Source organism: Macaca mulatta, chromosome 8 (genome assembly GCF_049350105.2).
Source record: "Macaca mulatta isolate MMU2019108-1 chromosome 8, T2T-MMU8v2.0, whole genome shotgun sequence".
NCBI lineage: Eukaryota > Metazoa > Chordata > Mammalia > Primates > Cercopithecidae > Macaca > Macaca mulatta.
The window spans coordinates 18719154-18742337 of NC_133413.1; the positions used below are offsets into that span (position 1 = coordinate 18719154).

Sequence of the window (23184 nt, forward strand, 5' to 3'; positions counted from 1 at the left end):
CAGTACTACAGCTACCTGCCAGAACAAAACTCAGTACTTGTACAGGAAGACAGCAAATTCCTGTTGTCAACAGTGTAGTATCCACAACATCCACTATAGAGTAAGCCAGTATTATATAGGCTAAGCAGGAAAATGTGACCCTTAACCAGGGGAGAAAGTCATTCATAGAAACAGGCCCAGAGGAGACCCACATATTTGAATTAGCAGATAAAAACTTTAACAACGATTATAAACATGTTCAAGGGTTTTTAAGTAAAAATAATAGCATAATAGGAAAGGAGACAGTAATTACAGACAGAAAAATGAAAACTATAAAAACCAAATGAGAATTTTAGAATTGAAAAATACAATACTTGAAATAAAAATTCATTCTATGAACCTAATAGAAGATTGGAGACAGAAGAAATGATCAGTAAACTTAGAGGCAGGGAAATACAAGCTATCCAAACTGATGCACAAAGAGGAAAAACTACCAAGGAAAAGAAAATAATTGCGCCTCAGTGAACTATGGAACCATACAAAACAGACTGCGTAAATGTAACTGGAGACCAACGAGAGGGGAAGAGGATGGGAGAGTAAAAGAAAAATTGAAAAAGTACTCACCAAAATTCTTCCCAAATTTGAAGAAATGTATAAGTCAGAGTTTCAAGAAGTTTAACCACAAACACACTCACACCTGTTCATATCCTAGTTAAATGGCTAGAAAGCAAAAAAAAAACTAAAATTTTTTTTCAGAGACAAAAGATATATACAAGGGTAATGATGTTTATTCCTCAGTAACAATGGAGAACAGAAGATAATTATATAACATCTTTAAAGAGTGGAAAGAAAAAAGTGTCAAACTAGAATAGTATATTCAGTAAAACAGCCTTTTAAAATAATGGTTATATAAAGATATTCCAATAAATATTGTCAGAGAGAATGTAACCAGCGGACCTGCACACAAGAAAAGTTAAAAGAACTTCTTTAGGCAGTTGGGGAATGAAACTAGCCAGAGATTTTGATGTATACAAAATAATAAAGTTCACCACATAAATGATAAATGTTTAGTAAAATATACAGTGTTTTCCCTTACATGTATAAAAAGGCAATTGAGACCAGGCGTGGTGGCTCACACCTGTAATCCCAGCACTTTGGGGGACCGAGGTGGTGGATCACCTGAGGTCAGGAATTCAAAACCAGCCTGGACAACATGGTGAAACCCCATCTCTACAAAAGTACAAAAATTAGCCAGGCGTGGTGGTACGTGCCTCTAATCCCAGCTACTCAGGAGGCCAAGGCACAAGAATCACCTCACTGAGGTGGAGGTTGCAGTGAGCCGAGATCTCACCATTGCACTGCAGCCTGAGAGCAAGACTCTGTCTCCAAAAAAAAAAAAAAAAAAAAAAAAAAGCAATTGACTCTGTAAAATGAAAATAATGCATTGCTAAGTTTATCATTAAAGTATTTGATAATATCGCAAAAGACAGAAAGGGGTAAGTAGTAGTATACTATTGTAAGATTGTATGTGCTGTAGCATAGTATTCAGTTAATATAGATTGTGACCCATAGAACCATAAGTGAGTTAAAATGCAATAATTTTTTAAAATGGCTAACCCATAGGGCAGAAAAGTGGGAAACAAAAAAATGGGTACAACAAATAGAATAAAATAGCAAAGTGATTACATAAATTCAACCAAATTAATAATTATGTTAAATGTAAGTTCACTAAACATTCCAACTAAAACTTAGATGTTACCAATTTTTAATGAAGATTATCTGCTGTCTAGAAAATATGTATTTTATATATAAAGACATGGATAGAGTACATGTAAAATGATAGAGAAAAAAGATGCCGTGTAAACAGTAATAAACTGGAGTGGCTGTATTAACATCAGACAAAATGATGTCAAGGCAAGGAGTATTACCAGATGTAGTAGTTGGGGTCCAGTTACGAGACAAAAACCACCATTTAAACAGGGAAATTTTAATGTAAGAAATGACTGGAATAATGGCAAACTGACTAGTGAAAGTTAAGATAATTTTAACAAATATAAGATACCGGGAGCAACCATTATGGCTAAGACGGAGATAGAGTTCCCAATATAGAGCTTTCCCCCAACTAGGGCTGAAGTCCAGATGTCTTTGGAAAGGGCACACGTTTGATTCACTGGATAGTGGAGAAGTCACTAAGGTGCCTCGTAAGTGGGAGCATAACTGCGAGTTGCTAGAAGTTTCTGGGGTGCCAGGGAAGCCATCCACAGAAAGTGGAGTCTTAAATCATTAGAGTGAACTCACTGAGTGTCAGAGGGAGCGAGTGGTAGCTGGGGACTGCTGAAACCGAAATCTGGAGAAGCAGCCCTCTCTAAGAGCCCAGCATATTTGCAGGATGGCTCTGGGATTCTAGGGCTGAAAAGATGTGAGGAGCAGCGACTTGGTTTGGTGTGCAGGCCCATGCTATCTGGGAAATCCCAGATACCCTATCCCTATCTCCAGCAGCACACGTGAGAAAGTTGCAGCCTGCAGCATGGGAGAAAGCACACAGAATTAGCATGCAGGGGGGGGCGGAGTGTACCCTACAAGAGCCCAGAGAGTGAGCCATACCAGAACCAGGAAAGGAAAATCCCTTCCTCCTCCAGCATCCCTCCAGAACCCTCTACTGAAAAGGTTTAACACTAGCCTGGCTAGCAAAGGAGAAATATTTACAAACTCTATCTTCATTTATTACAAAGTAGGCCAAAATATGGTGAATTTGGAGCTAAAAAGAAATAAATCAAACAGCATAGTCTGCCCCTATGAGTGCTCACGGTCCATATATACCTTCTATACACAATTGAATGTCATACAATAATAACTCCACGTTTCACCTAACAGGATACTCATCATCTTCAAAATGAGGAGATGCAACAATCATTGCATACTGTGCTGTGGCTATATTAATTGCCCTTCAGAATCATCACAGTTCCACTGGATAGCCTGTTGCCCAAAGACTAATTGTGAACTTAACCTCTAGCAACTTGCATATAAAATTTTTTTTAATAAAAAGGAGCAAAAAGAGGAAAATGTGAGCATATATACTTAAGTACATATGAAAAGCAAAAAGGAAATACGCAAAATGACTACAGCCCTTTTTGCTGCAGTTGGTCACAAGGTCATAATTGTTACCTATGGCTTCCTTCTTCTACTATTGATTGATTTCGTCCACCTTCAGCCAGAGCGTGGTAGAGTAATTCAAATTCTCATTCCTGAAAGTTCCAAGTCCTCAATTATCCTGCCTTTTATTTTGGTTGCTGTACTTTTCTACTACACTTTTCTGTTGCATGTGGAGTACTAATATACACCCCAAACTGTGTCCTGGGTTACAGACATAGTCTTCCTTGCTCCTAATGTATAAAGGCAACCCAGTTTCCTCTTGGCAGTAGGGATCAATCACTCCACCTAGCAGAGCAATCCACCTTTCTGCCTGTTGATTCAGTAGCATGAAGAGTCCAAAATAGCCAAATGGAAATCTTTCTCCAATTCAGTGGAATCATTGTGTCTCATGGTGGAGCCATGTTCCCTTTAAGAACTCAGATCTCTGAAATGACAGAGCTCAAAGATGCCAGAAGAAGAAGGAAATATTCTGCAAGTGTGTTATTAGGTGTTGCTATGATTTGAATGTTGGTGACCTCCCAAAATTTATATGTTGAAATGTAATCACAAATGTGATAGTATTAAGAAGTGGGCCTTTAGGGAGTGATTAAGTCATGAGAGTGGAGCCCTCATGAATGAGATTAGTGCCTTGGTAAAAGAAGTACAAGGGAACTGTTCACCCCCTCCTCCAGGGAAAGAGCCACAAGAAGATGCCATATTGGAAGCAGAAAGCAAGCCCTTGGCAGACAGTGAATCTGCTTGATCTGGGACTTCCCAGTCTCTAAAACTGTGAGAAATAAGTTTCTGTTGTTTATGAATTACCCAGTATAAGGTATTTTGTTATAGCAGCAGAAACAGACCAAGACAAATATAATAGAGGAGCCATTCTTACATCCTACTTTTGATTCCTGAACCCATGTATTCCGGTTATGATGGGGAAAGTGCACTATCTAGTTGTTTGTTTGTTTTTAATTGGAGGATTAGTCCAATCAAACTGCTCCACTATTAACAGAAACTAGAAATAAACCCCTTTGGTATTGACATTTTTTGCTTACCATTAAGATTTTTGTTATTTATGGATTATCTATTTCTGTCTTTTGCCATATATATTTTTTAAATCTATTCATTCACTCTTTTTGTATATCAAATATATAGATCATTTGGCTGTCCTATAAGTTGCATGTATTCTTCCAATGTATTATTTCAGTTTTATTTATATATATCTCTCTCTCTCTCTCTCTCTAAGGTTTTCATTTTTATGTATTTGGATGTGATCTTTTTAGTTCCCATTTCCTTACTGCTTTTAAGCTTAGAAATACCTCTTCCAATTTAATAAATATTCTGTCATATATTTTATTGTTTGTATTTTCTTTGCATATAACTAAAACAAATCACCTAGGACTAATTTTGTTACATGGTAAAAAATGAGGACCTAGTTTGTTTGACCCACAAATATCTAACCAACCTATCCAGCACTATTTACGGAATAATTCTTCCTTTTTGCCACCTAATATCATGCAAATTATATTTTAAATATTTAAAAAGATTTTTACATACCTAAATCTATTTCAACATACTCCTTGTGGGGGGATGTAAATAAATAAACTATTCTCTTCATTTGGACTATCTGGCTGTTCTTGTAACCATTGTTTTAATTACTTTATAATATGTTAGACTATTTTGTAAGACTAGTGTGCCTGCGTCTTCAATAGCCACACTTAAATTCCTCTTCTTTATAATTTTTAAAAACCATTCGTATTGGCTTATCCTTTCAGATGAATATTAGAATTGTTTTATCTTCTCCAAATGGGATTTGTATTTAATCACTTTAAAATTATAAATTAATTTGGACTGATTGACAATTGTATTATGGTTCTCCAGAGAAACAGAACCAATGGGATGTACATAAAGAGATTTATTATAAGAAATCGGCACATGTGATTACGGAGGCTGACAAATCCCAGGATCTGCAGGGGGAGGTGGCAAGCTGGAGACTCAGGTGAGCAGACTTTATCTTTCCTGTTTCAATCCTAAAGCCTGAGAACCAGGAGAGCCCATGGTGTAGTTCTAGTCCAAAGGCTGGCAGGCTTAAGATCCAGCAAGAGCTCATGTTTCAGCGTGAAAGCAGTTGGGCAGAAGGAATTCTCTTAGAAGAAAGTCAGCCTCTTTGTTTGTTTGTTTGTTTGAGACGGAGCCTCCCTCTCTCTCTCTTGCCCAGGCTGCAGTACAGTGGCACAATCTCAGCTCACTGCAAGCTCCGCCTCCTGGGTTCACGCCATTCTCCTGCCTCAGCCTCCCGAGTAGCTGGGACTACAGGCGCCTGCCACCACCCCCGGCTAATTTTTTGTATTTTTTAGTAGAGACGGGGTTTCACTGTGTTTAACCAGGATGGTCTCAATCTCCTGACCTCATGATCCGCCCGCCTCTGCCTCCCAAAGTGCTGGGATTACAGGCATGAGCCACTGCGCCCGGCCGAAAGTCAGCCTTTTTGTTCTCTTCAGACTTTCAAATGATTGGATGTGGCCCATCCACATTAGGGAGAGCAGTCTGCTTTAGTCTACCAATTTAAATGTTAAACTCCTCCAAAAACACCCTCACAGACATACCCAGAATAATGTTTGACCAAATAAATATCTGGGCACAAAATGGCCCAGTCAGGTTGACACATAACGTTAACCATCACAACACCTTTATACTATACCATTTCATTCAGTGGTAATTAATTGAGTTTAGTTATATATTCTTCTTGCAAGCCAAGATTTATGGGTTTCATTATCCAAGTCATGCCTGCTTCTTACAATTATGGTCTTTCCTAGAATATGCATACCTATTGTTGCTTTTAAGAATGGACAGTTGGCTGGGCGCGGTCGCTCATGCCTGTAATCCCAGAACTTTGAAAGGCCAAGGCGGGTGGATCACAAGGTCAGGAGTTTGAGACCAGCCTGGCCAAGATGGTGAAACCCCATCTCTACTAAAAATACAAAAATTAGCCAGGTGTGATGGAGGGCACGTGTAGTCCCGCTATTTGGGAGGCTGAGGCAGGAGAATTGCTTGAACCTGGGAGGTGGAAGTTGTAGTGAGCCAAGATTGTGCCACTGCACTCCAACCTGGGCAACAGAGCAAGACACTGTCTCAAAAAAAAGAATGGACATTTTTCTCACTAGATTTTCTGTCTTATTTTTGTTGGTATACAGAGAAGCAGCTGATTTTATTTGTTCAACACTTAACTCTTGGTAGTTCTGAAAGTTTTTCAGTGGATTCTCAGGTTTTCTGGTGGGCAGTCATATTACATGCAAACTAGGGCAAATGTGTCTTTTCCCTATCTACATTATTGCTTCTATTTCTATTTCCTGTATTATTGCATTGATCATAGCTTCCAGAAGAGTGTAAAATACTAATAGAGGTAGCAGAAATCTTTTGAATTCCCGTTTTAATAGGATGACCCCTATAATCCTTCAAATTAACATTTTGCTGTTGATCGGAAGAAAGTATCCTTTATTTCCTGGATTTGGAAGATAAAGGAATGAGTGTTTAATCATCTAAAATGCCTTTCAGCACTCAGTGATAAATTGATTATATCATTTTTCCAATTTGATCTCCAGATGTAATATATCTTTTTATAGGCTTGCTATATTAAATTATTCTACATTATTGTAATAAACTCAAATAGATCATTCTTTTCATTTTCTGGTCTTGGACAAGTTGACTTCTCTATGTTAGCTTCTTCATCTATGAAGTAGAGCTAAAAATTGTACTCACTGCATGTTACAGGACATAGTTGAGATAACTCACATAAAGTAAATTCATATAAAATGCCAAGCACAGTGTCCCACACAACACATAGGGTATGTTCAGCTAATATCATCATCATTATTATTAACCAGTAGGCTGCAATATGGTTACAGTAGGGAAAATTCTATTTCCCTAAGAGTTTTCTTATATTCATGAGAGGGACATTTCTCATATATTTTTAAAGAAAATAAAATAGGTATTTTTAAATTTCTATGTATGGACAGCAACAATAAAAAAGTTATTTTTCATAATTTCATTGTAAAGCGATGTTGTTTGCTTATACCTATCTCCTTGGGTTAAATACTAAGTCCCTCATACAGTTGGGTTGGGTTTATGCCCCTGTGACCAGTGCAGTTGCACAAAGCCCCATGTCAGAAGGGCCCCACACATGGGTTATAATCCTCCGCAGTCACCCTTTTGAAATTCTTAACAATTTTTAAGTCAGTGGGAAAATGGAGTTTGTGCAGGGGAATAGAGCCTCTGCTCACTCACAGCTCTCCTTCCCATTCCCTTCCCACCTTCCTAGGATTCTTGGCTACCCTCTGCCTTGCCAAGGGCCTCACCCTTGCCAAGGGCCTCATCCTCCCCACCCTGTCCAGCTACTGCCTTCAGTCTCCATCCCCTAACAAGGGCCTGGGTACAGGTATAGATAGGAATCGGGTAGGACATACATGACCCAGAAAGTCTTCAGGCAGAGTATGGTGGAAGCCATTCTATCCTAGGCTGACAGTGCCATGGTGCATAGGCTGTAGCGAACTGGGTACTACAACTCAGTGGAGATAAACCTCTTTTTTTTTGGTGGGGGGACTGAGTCTCACTCTGTTGCCAGGCTGGAGTGCAATGGCATAATCTCAGCTCACTGCAACCTCCGCCTCCTGGGTTCAAGCGATTCTCCTGGCTTAGCTTCCCAAGTAGCTGGGACTATAGGCATGTGCCACCACGCCCAGGTAATTTTTGTATTTTTGGTAGAGACGGGGTTTCACCATGTTGGCCAGGATGGTCTTGATCTCTTGACCTCGTGATCTGCCCGCATCGGCCTCCCAAAGTGCTGGGATTACAGGCATGAGCCACTGCGCCCATCCAAACCTTTCTTTCACTCATCTTCAATCCAAGTACTTAAGGGCTTCTAGCCCGAAGGTTGTAATACCCTTGGGGTTGCCCGTCTACTGTAGGTTGGGTTATCAGTGCCATGAGGTATCAGTTATGTAATTTCAGTGATTCCACATAGGAGTTAAATGTTCTGATATTTGCATTTAAAACTGGCATTGCCCAATATAAGCAATAAACATCATACTAATTTTTTTTCTCCCCAGTGCCTGTGAAAATATTGTATTAATTTTTTTTTAATTTGATTTACTTGGAATGACATTAAATAGCACATAAAAAACCCTATGACAAGTTGAGAGAAACCACAGAAGGAAGGAAAAAGGTTTATATTTAACACCTTAAACCACACTATTTCCTGCCTTTTTTTTTTTTTTAAACTAAGGGCCCTGTATTTTCATTTCACACTAGGCTTCAAAAACTATGTAGCCTATCTTTTCCTGGGATACGGAAATTTGGGCCAGTATGCAAGTATGTCTAAGTTTGGATAAATACAGGATGGTAAGAAACACATAAGGGAAAGAGTAATATTTTCTTTTCTTTTCTTTTCTTTTTTTTTTTTTGAGACAGAGTCTCACTCTGTCGCCAGACTGGAGTGCAGTGGTATAGTCTCGGCTCACTGCAACCTCCAATTCTCAGATTCAAGCAATTCTCCTGCCTCAGCCTCCCAAGTAGCTGGGACTACAGGTGCACACAACCACACCCAGCTAATTTTTTGTATTTTTAGTAGAGACAGGGTTTCACCATGTTGGCCAGGATAGTCTTGATCTCTTGACCTTGTGATCTGCCCACCTTGGCCTTCCAAAGTGCTGGGATTACAGGCATGAGCCACGACGCCCAGCCAAGAGTAATGTTTTCTATTACATGGAAGTGGATTTTGATTTTCTCAAAATTATAATGGAGGAAGGAATATTAAGATGGTAAAAAGGCTCACGATACCAAAGACGTCACCCACATAGTGATAAACTCTGAGAGAATTTGATGTTTAAAGAGTTATGATTAACTGTCTCATCGATTTCTTGACTTTCTTTTTTTTTTTTTTTTTTTGAGACGGAGTCTTGCTCTGTCACCCAGGCTGGAGTGCAGTGGCCGGATCTCAGCTCACTGCAAGCTCCGCCTCCCAGGTTTACACCATTCTCCTGCCTCAGCCTCCCGAGTAGCTGGGACTACAGGCGCCCGCCACCTCGCCCGGCTATTTTTTTGTATTTTTTAGTAGAGACGGGGTTTCACTGTGTTAGCCGGGATCGTCTCTCGATCTCCTGACCTCGTGATCCGCCCATCTCGGCCTCCCAAAGTGCTGGGATTACAGGCTTGAGCCACCGCGCCCGGCCAATTTCTTGACTTTCATCAGTAAGAATTAGGGACTCAACAACCAAATTCCAAATAGGTTTGCGTTAAAAAGGGTGTAACTCCAGCAGAATGTAAATGTATATAAAATAGATAATAGCAAGATGTTATAATGTTTTTATTTTGCATGAGGCAGAAGCTATTTGGGGGAAAAAAATTGGGGCTTTAAAGAACACAGAACATACCTTCAGCTGTCATGGCAGAGTGGTGGAGCACGAGGAAACAACCGTGACAAGCCAGCTAGTCTTGGAACAAATTAGGGAAGGAAATGATGAACAACAGCTGCAAAGAAAAAAAATGCAAGAATTTGCAAAGGATGTCCACTTTGTCTTTAATTTACCCAATGCTGGAAAGAATACTGGTCACCTCACTTTTCGGTAATAAATATACATATCATCATCTTCAGACACAGAAAAATGAGAAATAATTGTTTAGAAGTGACTGAAATGGCTCTCACCTCCCATACTTCATTATCACACAATGTCTTGCTAGAGAGGCATTTTCAGTCCAGATGAATATGTGCTTGATTAGAGCTTTTCCAAAAGCAAATTGTCTGAGGTTCTCTGTACTGGATTTCCTGGTACCAATTCCTCATTAAGGTGATTCATGAATTTTTTTTCAATTAGGTTCCTATGTCTTTTTAAAAATCAATTTGGTGTCTACCTTTCAACTAAATGAATGAGCCAGTGTATCATTCAGACAGGTGTGGACTTGCATAACTATAAAGTTAAATGAGCCTTGCATAGAATTGAGAAAATGGGCAAGGATTAAAAGTGGAATCCGAACAGGAATAACTATTTCAAAAAGAACAAATTAGAAAATATGAATAAACAGGTGAGCTACATGAGCCCTTCCATTAAGAATAGCATGTCGGGTAAGCGTGGGCTCTGGAGTCACACTTTTCCAAGCTCCAATCTTGGCTGTTTTGCTAACTTCCTTTGTAATTAAACAAGGTCGTAACACTTTCCACCCCTAGCTTTTTCATGTGTGAGATGAGATCATGATAGCAGCTGTGTCCTTGGGTGGTGGTGAGAATTAAATGGGAAATTGCCTTGAAAGCACCGAACTGAGCACATAGTAAACATTTAATAAACGTTAGTTACTATTATTCCTGAAATAATACTATTCATTTAGAATCAGCTTATTAGTAATCAATGCTAACTTGACCTTAACGATTAAAATAAAGATAAAAATTCATGGGCTATCAAAACATATAATGTGGTACTCATTATTTAAGTGGAATGAAGACAGTGAAAAGATGTTTTTTCAAAATTTCATCTGGCAAATGCTGCCAAATAGTTTACAGCAATCCTATATATTATTTCTATACCTCATTATCCTGTTCCATGAGGGGGAAGAAAGGATGTATTTTAATTGTTGTGACCACCTTCATCTATTGAGGTCTCGATTTTTCAGGCACCTCCTTCGTTTTATTAAATATTTTATGCTGTGCATGTAAAATATGTAGTCCATGTAACCAGGGATATTTCTGTCCACTAGTTTTCCTTGTTCCTAAAAACAGAAATGAGGAATGCCTACGGCTAAAAAGAAAAAAAATGTCTTCCTGTCAGCAGCTCCTTCTGCTGATATATCACCGATGCCAAATTATATATTCACATAATTTGCATTTTCCCACTCTTAGGTTCCTCTGTTTTTTAAATCATTAGGTCAAAAGCTAAAATACATTCCTTTTTATAGCCGAAAATTGCTCCTGCTGTTCAAAGTCAATTTGAAAGATTTGATCATCAGAAAAACATGTGTGTGTGTATATATAATTTCTCAATTTGGCTTCAAATCCCTACTTACTTAGTACTGCCACACAACAGCCTTTTTTTAATGTAAGATTTTCCTTTAAGAAATGGGAATCAAGCTTTAGGGTATTTATTTATTTTTTGAAAAGTGCTGTTTAATCCTGTGCTTAGCATAGTGCCTGGTATTTGAAAGATAACCAATATATATTTGTTAAAAAATAAGTGAATGAATGTGTAAGTGAATGAATGAATGAATAAGCAAAGTAAGGCATATCGAGCCTGAAGGGTTGATATTGTCTGCTTGACTTTTCCTTTACTGCTTGACACATTTCCTAACATTTTCTGCCTCCTAACATTAAAACAAATAAATACAATGACATACTTGAGAGTTTTCTAGTAAGGTACATGTCCCAACAACTAAAAATCATCTCCGGCTGGGCGCGGTGGCTCACACCTGGAATTCCAGCACTTTGGGAGGCCAAGGCGGACGGATCACAAGGTCAGGAGATCGAGGCCATCCTGGCTAATACGGTGAAACCCCATCTCTATTAAAAATACAAAAAATTATCCGGGCATGGTGGCACGCGCCTGTAGTCCCAGCTACTCAGGAGGCTGAGGCAGGAGAATTGCTTGAACCCATGAGGTGGAGGTTGCAGAGTGCCGAGATCACACCACTGCACTCCAGCCTGGGTGACAGAATAAGACTCTGTCTCAAAAACAACAACAACAAAAAGCATCTCCATGAGATGGATTTTTTTCTCGGGTACTAAATGCTGATAGTAGCTAACATATAGTCATCACATATATTATGCATATAAAATGCTTAGCATATGTATACATACATATATGCCAGACAGTATGCTGAGCATTTTATGTACATACTCTTATTAATATCCTCAACATTCCTATGAGAGAGTAGATAATATATGCCCCAGCTTATACCTGAGGCATAAAGAAGTGAAATAATTTCCCTAGGGTTATATAGCAATAAATATAAAACCAAGACTCAGACCCAGGTTTGCCTAATTCCTAAGCCAAGCTCTTCACCACCATGATGAATTCCTGACTGTGATGCAGGAATACTGGGAAGTAAACAGAGGTGGCTTCTAAGCCATGGAAGAGGTGCCAGTGAGACTGTGGTTTGCTGGGAAATTTAGGACTCTGAGCAAGTGCGGTGGAGCTGGAGCAGACTGGGCAAGAGGCATCAGGGAAAGACAGAGTATTAAAGTGAAGAACTGGGTTGGGGGAAGGCGTATTATTGACCTATATCTAGGGTCATATAATTTATCATCCAAACCAGGACACTTTTGAAAGTGAAAAGGGACTCTATTCAGAACCACATCAAGACAGTGCTACAAACTGGGACTATCCAAGCTAAACTAGGACACGTAGTCATCTTTCCCATGTCCCTCTCTTGCTAACTTATTTTTTCCTTTTTTTCCTCTCTTTTTCTCTTCTCCCTTTTCTCTCCCTCTTCATCCTTCATGTGTCCCTCACTGGCTCTTTGCATGTCTCTTAAATGGCAGTAATTTGCTGTGATTAACTGGAGTTGGGATGCTCTTTAAGTGCCTCACATTTGAACTGAGTTAAACAAATGCTCCAAAACAATAGTTCCATTGTTGCTCTATTATTTATCTATTGATGCATTGCAAATTACCCCAAATTGCAGCAGCCGAAGAAAACAAGCTTTCATGATTTCACACAGTTTCTGAGTCAGTCAGGAGCAGCTTTGCTGGGTGATTCAAGCTCAAGGTCTCTGGTGAGGATGCAGTCAAGCTGTTGGCTCACACTACAGGCATCAGAAGGAATGACTGCGGTTTGGAGGACTGACTTCCAGAACACTCACTCACATGGCGACCCCCATCCTCTGCTACACGGCCCTCTCCGTGGGTCTGCTCATGACAGGGCAGCTAACTTCTAACAGGGCAAGTGATGTGAAGCTGAGGAGGAAGCCACGGTGTCTTTTTATGAACCAGTCTTTGAAACTGCCCACTATTAATTCTGCTTTATGTTATTCATTAGAAGTGAGTCACTAAGTGCTATGGTCTGAATGTTTGTGTTCTGCCAAAATTCATATGTTGAAACCCTAACCCAGGTGATGGCAGTGTTCAGGGGTGGAGCCTGTGTTAGTCCATTTTCATGCTACTGATAAAGACATAAGACTGGATAATTTATAGAGAAAAAGAGGTTTAACGAACTCACAGTTCCACGTGGCTGGGAAGGCCTCATAATCATGGCAGAAGGCACAAGGCATATCTTACATGATGGCAGGCAAAGAGAGAATAAAAGCCAAGTGGAAGGAAGTTTCCCTTATAAAGTCATCAGATCTCGTGAGACTTATTCACTACCATGAGAACTGTAAGGGGAAACCGTCCCCAGATTCAATTATCTCCCACTGGGCCCCTCCCACAATACGTGGGAATTATGGGAGCTACAATTCATGATGAGATTTGAGTGGGGACACAGCTGAAACATATCAGAACCTTTGGGAGGTGATTAGGTCCTGAGGATGGAGTCCTCATGAAAGAAATTAGTGCCCTTATAAAAGAGGCCCCAGCAAGCATGTTGGCCTCTTCTACTATGTAAGAGTCCAGAGAAAAGGCATCTTTGAGGAACCAGAAAGCTGGCCTTCACCAGACATCAAATCTGCCAGTGGCTTGATCCTAGACTTCCCAGCCTCCAGAATTATCAGAAGGAAATTTCTGTTGTTTAGAAGCTACCTAGTTTGTGACACTTTATTATAGCAGCCAGAATGGACTAAGACACTAAGTCCACTCATCACTCAAGGGTAGGGGATTCGCCTTCTTGAAAGGCGAAGTATCAAAGAACTTGTGCACATATTTAAAATCATCACAGCTACATAGTTTTGCAAACTGTTTGACTCTTTGATTTAATTTTACTTCTGGGGCCCTGTCCAAAGAAAACAACAAAATAGAAAGGGAATGTTAGATGAGCCAACTTATTTATGGTATGTTATACCAGTGAAAAATTAGAAAACACTTACATAATTAGCAATAGGGTAATGGTTTAATGAATTATAGTACTTCTACAGAATAGAATACTATGCAAACATTTAAAAGTATTCTAGACTGGGCATGGTGGTAATCCCAGCACTTTGGGAGGCTGAGGCAGGAGGATCACTTGAGCCCAGGAGTTGGAGGCTGCAGTGAGCTATGATCATGCCACTGCACTGCAGCCTGGACAACAGAGCAAGATCCTGTCTCAAAAAACTTTTTTTTAAAATTTTAATAAGATAATTCTGAAGCCTGTATAGTAGCACGAAAAAAATGTTTGTAATGAAATATTTATGAGAACACAAAATTGTGTGTAGGCTATCATTTCAGCTCTAAAAAGAAAACACACAAAAAGAGACCAGATGGAAACAAGCTAAAATAACAATGGTTGTGCTAATTGGTAAAATCATGGGAAGATTTTGCCTTTCTCTGTTTTCAAAGTTTCTACTCTATAACTGTTATGTATTGTTCTGCTATATATAATTTTGTTATTTTTTATTTTAAAAGAGATAATTAAAGATAATATTGACTTTCTAAATAAGGAATTTAGTAGGCTTTTTTTTTTTTTAGACAGAGTCTTGCTCTGTCGTCCAAGCTGGAGTACAGTGGTGCGATCTCTGCTCACTGCAGCCTCTGCCTCCTGGGTTTGAGTGATTCTCTTCCCTTAGCCTCCTGAGTAGCTGGGACTACAGGTGCCTCCCACCACACCCAGCTAATTTTTGTATTTTTAGTAGAGACTGGGTTTTGCCTTGTTGGCCAGGCTGGTCTGGAACTCCTGACCTGAAGTGATCTGCCTGCCTCAGCCTCCCAAAGTGCTAGGATTACAGGTGTGAGCCACCACGCCTGGCCAATGAGGTATATATTTTTTTCTATTCAGCAAAAATAGACTGTACTGCGATTGACAGGCTGTGGGGGTGTTATATTAGTAAGAGAAGAGATGATGCACTCAAGCGTGGCAACTGAGAAGAATTTAATTAAAGGAAACTGACAGAGTGTGGTTGAGCACCCTTGGGAGTTAGGTGCTCACCCCCACCCCAGGCCTGAGGGACAAAGAGAGACAGGTACTGTATCCCACAGAAGCTGTGATCTTCGGTGTCAGGCTGGGGGAGGTGGAACGAACGAACATCCTCATATTCTTGTCTGGCCTCTGATCCACTGCCTACCTTCCACTGGTTGAACCAACCAAAACCCAGAACACAAAGGAGCCCTAGATCTTAAGGGGTGAGCCTTCCATAACACAAAGAAGGGTGGAGAAGGCATCTAGAGGCGCAAATGCAAATATCCAATAACGGGACTGTGCTACGGAGCTGGACCATGTGCTGCTTTGATGAGAAGATTCCAGAGCTCTTACTTACAATCTGTACCTTTATACTAAAAATTTACATCAGCAGTATTTGAGGAATATATATTTTGGCATCAAAACATTCACAGAAACATGTCCAGGTAACCCACTAATTAAGGATGATTGCGCTTTTAGACACAAACAGACTGCCTGTGGTTTAGGTCATGGCATTTCAAACTGATTCTTGTATCTGAATATATTAGGTTGGTGCAAAAGTAATTGCGGTGTTTGCCGTCAAAAGTACTGGGATGGGCCGGGCATGGTGGCTCACACCTGTAATCCGAGCACTTTGGGAGGCCAAGGAAAGTGGATCATGAGGTCAGGAGTTCCAGACCAGCCTGGCCAAGGTGGTGAAACCCCATCTCTACTAAAAATACAAAAATAAGCCAGGCGCGGTAACGGGTGCCTGTAATCCCAACTACTTGGGAGGCTGAGGCAAGAGAATCGCTTGAACACGGGAGGCGGAGGTTGCAGTGAGCTGAGATCTTGCCATTGTGCTCCAGCCTGAGCAACAGAGCAAGACTCCATCTCAAAATAATAATAATAATAAAAATTCAAAAAGTACTAGGGTTACAGGTGTACGCCACCACTTTAAAAGTAATGGCAAAAACCACAATTACTTTTGCACCAACCTAATACACATCTCATAGCAAGTGTTATTTAAGCAGAGACAGTGTACAAACCAGTAGGACATCTTCAATGATACTCACACCAGTGGACCTCCTGACAGAATTATCCCCATTCAAATAAAAGCTGTAGAAGCAGACATTTTCTTTATCTGTACTATGAACTTCACGAAGGCAAGCCCCTTGTTTTTGGTTTGGTTGGGCTTATTTTTTTGCACATCATATAACCATCGCCTAGCACAATACCTAGAACACAGGAAGTCATCCAAATGTGTTGAATGGATGAATGGATGGACCTGTTAAAAGACTTTCGCATGTTGCTTTCCCTGTTTTCTTGTTTGGGAAACAAGAAATGTCTCAGGAAATGTTGGAAAATTTAAGTAACTTGCTCAAGCTCAAACAGCTAGCAGGTGACAGAAGTATAATTCAAACGCAGATGTTTCCGTTGCAACCCTCCGAGGAAAATCAGACTCTTACACTGGTAGTTCAGTTATATTTCTAAATATCTAGCCTGAAATATGACCATTCCTTTGCAGTGCAAACATGATAAAACTTTATCTTCTCTTCACTGTCTCTGGAAACCAATTTAATGTTCTTCCAAATGAGACCATTTCATTATATAGTTGACATGAAAGTATTCTTTTTCTGTGTGAGAGAACATGATGGTAAAAATAACCCCACCCACCATTGCCTATTTAAGATGGAACTTCTGTACCATTTTTTTAGTCTATCAGCAGTTGTCTAGAAGCCGGTACTCTTTCCAAACCCCCTCCCACCTCCAATCCCCACTCAGTAGGAGGATGGTTTTGTTTGCCATACTGCCTAGGAAAGGGGGTGGCCCTGTATTTAGTTGTGCAGAGGAACCAGATGTGCTGAATGGCCTGCAGTGCTCAGGACAGCCCCACACAATGAATAACTGTCATGCCCCCAATGCCACAGCATTGTAGCCCCTGAGTGATTCTTCTGCTTTTTCTAGGTTAGATCTTTTACTCAAGAATATCAACTATCCTGGGTATACTTTATATATATATATAATTATTTATTTATTTATTTATTTATTTTTGAGACGGAGTCTGGCTCTGTCGCCCAGGCTGGAGTGCAGTGGCGCGATCTCAGCTCACTGCAAGCTCCGCCTCCCGGGTTCACGCCATTCTCCTGCCTCAGCCTCCCGAGTAGCTGGGACTACAGGTGCCCGCCACCATGCCCAGCTAATTTTTTGTATCTTTAGTAGACACGGGGTTTCACCGTGTTAGCCAGGATGGTCTCGATCTCCTGACCTCGTGATCCGCCCGCCTCGGCCTCCCAAAGTGCTGGGATTACAGGCGTGAGCCACTGTGCCCAGCCACTTAATATTCTTTTAATAAAACCTAACCATGACATTTTACTTGGTTCCTGCTGTGAATTTTAAATTCCTGGGCTTAGCTTCTTTGATGAAGCCTGCCACGCTTGGAGTCTAAGAGATAACAAGCTGATCCTCTTGTGCTCGTGGTGATGTGGGAGGAACAGCAGGCTGGACCTCAGGAGACCTGGGTTCTTGGCTTGTCCACATAGCTGTGTCACCTTGAACAACTCGTCTAATTTCTTCGTGATCCTGTATTCTCATCTGTAGCATAAGAAAGGATGCACAGAATGAAATAATTTTTCAAAGCCGCAGCCCTAACCCTCTCCGATTAGCTGCAGGGCTAAGCAAACCAGAGCCAAACGAAAGAGTTGCTGTTAAACACTCAAAGGAATGATAGAAGGATCAAATCCCCAAAGAAAACTTCAGATGTGACCTCAGTTAACACCCAAATGGGCTGGGCTTATGTACACTCTGCTGAAGCAGAAATAACCATTCCTACTTCCCAAATCTGTGTCTCTTTTCTGCATCTCACTTGGAGGTCACAGTCTCATGAAGGTTGTAGTTAACGGTAGATGTGGTGGCCAAAGACTTTTTTCTTCCTTAGTTGATGGTGAGCCCCATGGAGTGTGATGGGCCCATTTACCTTGAAAGCCTTTCCTCTGGATTTCCTTTCTGCAGATTTTTCCTTTCCAGAATCTAGAACACCTGCTCCTTCCTGTCTTTCACATCTGTTAGCTAACTGGTCTCTGGGCCTTTCCTAGAATCTGTTTCTTCCTCTCCATCCCTCTTGCCATTGTCCCAATTCAAGATTTCATTTTTTTTCTATTCTTTTTTTTTTTTTCTTATCAAGACAGAGTCTCCCTCTGTCTCAGAGTGGAGTGCTCAGGGTGGAGTGGCTCACTGCAACCTCCGCCTCCCAGGTTCAAGCAATTCTCCTCCCTCAGCCTCCTGAGTCGCTGGGACTAACGGCACCCACCACCACACCTGGCTAATCTTCATATTTTTAGTGGAGACAGGGTTTTGCCATGTTGGCCAGGCCGGTCTGGAATTCCTGACCTTAAGTGATCCACCCGCCTCAGCCTCCCAAAACCAAAGTGCTGGTGTTCCAGGCGGGGATTTCTAAGCTCGCTTGTTCTAGTCGGTTGTCTGTTTGGTCTTAGATTGTTTATTTTTCTTTTGCTTCACTTTATACACAGGGCACTGACCCCTGCAAACAACACTTCCCATGCTCTCATACTATCTGGCTTTCAGGTAAACTTGCATTCTCTCTCTCCTCTTTCTCTCGTCTTTCTCTCTTCTCTCTCCTCTCTTCTCTCCTCTGTCTCCCTCTCTCTCTCTCTCTCTCTCTCTCTCTCTCTCTCTCTCTCTCTCTCTCTCTCTTTCTCTTTCTCTTTCTCCTCTCTCTCTCTGTGTCTCAGGCTACGTCTGTAGTAGTGGCTAAATCACCTCCATGGTCCCCAGCAACCACCAGGCGACCCATCATTCATCTTGGGCTGCAGTGACACCACCTTCCCTTTGTCCTTCCAGCCCTGGAGGTGGCAGTGACTTTCTACAATTGGTCATCTTTGTGTTTGTTTCCCCTCCTCCTAATTGTTCATTCAACTGCTCCAACATCTTTGAATTTTATTTCCTATTTTAAATTCCTCCCATTGAAATCCCTAGTGTGATATTTTCTTCTAGTTCTCAAAATGCGCCTCTCAGGAAGAGAAGGCATTCCCTGCACAGGGAAACCATCCTTCCTCTCTCCATGATGCAAACTCCTACATGTTTTTTAAGCTTTAGCACAAATTCTACTTTTCTCTCCAGGCTTTCCTGACTATTCCAGGCACATTGAGTCACTTCTCCTTCGCTGCCAATGTACTTATTATTGCAGTGTGCATTTATCTTATTATAGAAAATGTTTGCACATTGATCTCCTTACTAGACCAGAAGCTCCTTGAAGCTAAAGACTAAATTTTTAATTTGTGTGTGTGTGTGTGTGTGTGTGTGTGTGTGTGTGTGTGTGTGTGAGAGAGAGAGAGAGAGAGAGAGAGATAGAGTTTCACTCTTGTCGCCCAGGCTGGAGTGCAATGGTGCAATCTCGGCTCACTGCAACCTCTGCCTTCTGGGTTCAAGTGAGTCTCCTGCGTCAGCCTTTCATGTAGGTGGAATTACAGGCGCCCACCACCAGGCCCAGCTAATTTTTTGTATTTTTAATAGAGACGGGGTTTCACTGTGTTGGCTAGGATGGTCTTGAGCTCCTGACCTTGTGATCTGCCTGCCTCGGTCTCCCAAAGTGCTGGGATTACAGGTGTGAGCCACCACACCTGTAATTTTTAATTTTTAAATTTGAATATCACCAATATCTGGACACATGGCAGGCAATTAGTAAATATTTGTCAAATAATACACTACAAAATTTTGAAAAATTTCTAGTCATATTTAAGCAGCCTCAATAGGGTCATGATTCTGAAATTTTGTAAACATCAGATACTTTAGCTGTTTTACAATGAAAACAGTTATAACTGACCTCTTTATAAAGAAAATAAATTAATAACTTTAACTGAGCTAGATATTTTATTCCAGTGTTGGTAGCATCATACAATTCATTGCAGTGCTTACTGATTTTTAACCAAATAGTGGAATACTAATGTTTTAACTTTAGTTTCAGTCATTGGAATTTGCATTCAGGTTTGTGTATTCATATTCCAAAACGCTGCTTATTAAACAGTCATCATAAATTTCTATAATTAGGAATAGGTCACTGTTGTTACCACTGGAAACACACACAGACATATATATATGTCACGTCATATATATAGTCCAATTTACCTTTTCTCCTCATTAAAAAATATTTTAGAACTGTGTAATTTCTACACCATAATTAAATCAACATATTCTTTCAACAATTCGCAAAGTGATTATGCCAAGTTGTCAAATCTTTTATGATTCCTGAAAGTTAAAAAATGTCATCTTTGACATTTTATTGAATTAAAAAGAAAGCTTAAAGGAATAAAAATGTATTACCCAAACCTCTTATTTTTATGAAAACATAAAATCCCAAATCTCTAATCATTGGTATTCAGATCCCTCAACATCTATACTGAATGTTTGAAAAACAAAAACAGATCCGGTCTCATACTCCAGATATAAAGGTTATTGATATTCCACTAGCAACCTAGCATTTCACATGACATGGCCCATTATCAAAAAGACTGAAATATGAGCAAATAGAGAAAGGTTTTATCAACCAGTGAAATAATCCAAATAAATTCAGAATACACACTGCCTATCACTTGAAAATAATAACTCAAAGTCTTATAGGACATGATTACACTGGATAAATTCTAGTGATGGAAGAATCCCTGATGATAAAACTTTTCTCCTACAAATCCAAAGCCAACATGCCTTTTTTTGTTAAATGCCGTCATTAAATATTTATTCTTTATTTTGCCTGCTCTTTTTGAAGGCCAGAGAAAACTGTGGTTAGACTTTTTTCCTTGTACAGTTACAAATTGTAATTAAACTTCATGTCCAACTTACATTTAAAGTCTTTGACAATACTTGGACATACTTATTAAAATTAAATATTAAAACGTATTTGATGTATTTTCTTTTCTTGCTTTTTTTTTTTTTCCTCCTGGGGAGCGTGTCTTGAACCAGAGCCAATGTGGGTTTCCATAGACCGCTGGGCAAGACACGTTGACTCCACCTCCACTCACATCTGCGGTACAGAAAACCCGACATGACTTATCTAGCGTACAATTTGACAGAGACAGAACTGAATATAACCAGTTATTCTTCAGGTGCCCCCAGTGATTACCTGCTCAACCAACAGAACAGAAAGGGTCTTAATGGCCACTAGATAAAGAGACCATTCTGTGTTTCAAGGCTGGAGTTATCCAGGAATAAAGCTATATCTTCAAGCACTGTTGGTTTAAAATCTAAATTTAATATTTAGCTTTATGTAGAGAAATTTGGACCGAACATTCTAAGTTTCTCCGTGCATGTACTTTTAAAGTAATCACGTGTATATAAGCCTTGGGTTGAAGAAATCTATGTATAGTGTTTTTTCTATGATCCAACTGGTACCTTATTCTTCTTTTTTTCCCCCAAATCAATAGGTCTTTTATTGCATCATTTAAATATCACAAATAGGTCTTAGGAATCATCCGGCATCTTGTTTCTGTAGCTGGAGAACTCTTAGGTCTTATTCAGCAGCCTGCTTAACTGTTCCTTTTTCAGAGACATAAATACAATCCACGCATTTTCTGATATCCTTGTTTTTATTTAATTGTCGTGGCTGGCTGAATCAAAGCAGCCTAATTTGCAACAAGATCAATGTCATTTCCTTCAAGGGTGAATTCATCTTTCTGGGCTTGAAATACTGAACAAGCAACACCCGGCCTCCTCCAAACCCTGTAGATTTATTTTTCAACCAGGAAATTTCGGATCTCAACCAGAGACCGATTCTTCTCGATAACGACATTGATGGAGAAGTGAGTACACACAGAGCTCATCTTGTAACGGAAGCCCAGCGCAACATCCTTGACCATGTCCTGTGCATGACTACAAATAGTGCAGACAGCAGCCCATTCCTTTCTGTTCCCCCTCCATTTTTTGTCAATCCCGGAGCCTCATTTTTTTCTTTCTAAGGAGACTGAGGTCTACACTGATGTGATTGAAGTCCCTCTACAGGGTTCCTCTAGGGCCCTTCGCAATTACTGGGCATCCCTTTGAAGTGATATCTACATTTTCTGGAATATGGACAGTCTGGTTGCAGAGAATGGTCTTCATTCTCATGGTAGACACAGCGAAAAGGTGGTTCTTTACTCTTTAGATTCATCTTCAAAGGAAGAAATCTAGTACCAAAAACGTAAAATTGTGTTCAACTTCCTGTTACCTCTCATTTTTGTTTCTATACAACAGTGAAGGGATTATTACATAGGGGACTTTTTGTTCCTTACATTTACAAATATAAAGCCTTATGAATATTCAGACAAGATAAAACGTCTAACCAATTCTGTCCAACAGAACTTTCTTCAGTGATGGAACGTTCTAGATCTGCAGCATCCAGTACAGTAGCCACTAGACACATGTGGCTACTGAGCATTTGAAATGTGGCTATTGCAACTAAGAAATTTTTAATTTCATTTCATGTTAATTTCAACAAATTTGAATAGTGGCAACAAATGTTGCTAGTGGGTACTTATTGGACAATGCAGGTCAAGAGAGTGATTTGAATGGCAACAAGTAAGCTTCTTCACTCCCAAATTCCTGTATCCCTATTTCTCTTGGTGCCTTTGTCTCCTTGAGCTGAAACTGACTCTTTAAGCAATGAGATGCAGAATGAAATTAAAACTACGTGCCAGTCAGAGTTCTTGGTTGTAAACACAAGTCAACTCTAGTTGACTTACATAAAAAATGTTTTGCAATTATATGGGCACTCCTCCAAAATCAAAAGGAAGCCTGGCAAGTCAAGCTTGAGCTGGAACAAAGGAAGCTGGTGCATGGCCAAGATCTTGCCACCAAGAACAGTCAGCCCACGATGCCATTGCTGGTCTTACCATCCCTGGACACTTGCCACTACACTGCAGAATTCTGCTGCCCTTGGTCACTCTCTGCTGGCTGTTCAGCTTTCAATTCCACAATGGCCACTTCTAATAATCTGCAGTTGAACTTGGGTCATTGTATCACCCCTTAGAGATCCACGGTATAGCTGTGTCAGTCCATTGGAAGGACATGTCTGCTTACCTTTTGGGTTCATAAACAGTGC

The 23184-nt window shown here is 40.2% G+C and overlaps 1 protein-coding gene and 1 pseudogene across 1 annotated transcript in view; one reads left to right on the forward strand and one right to left on the reverse strand.

Moving 5' to 3' along the window:
* Window positions 1–4991: 4991 nt before the first annotated feature.
* ZDHHC2 (zinc finger DHHC-type palmitoyltransferase 2) overlaps window positions 4992–23184 on the forward strand; it is a 91113-nt gene continuing 72920 nt past the window's right edge. The window contains exon 1 of the mRNA XM_015144810.3: window positions 4992–5110. The gene's annotated coding sequence lies outside the window, so the exon portion shown is untranslated. The remainder of the gene's footprint in view (window positions 5111–23184) is intronic.
* LOC114680191 (large ribosomal subunit protein uL6 pseudogene) lies at window positions 21510–22205 on the reverse strand (annotated as a pseudogene).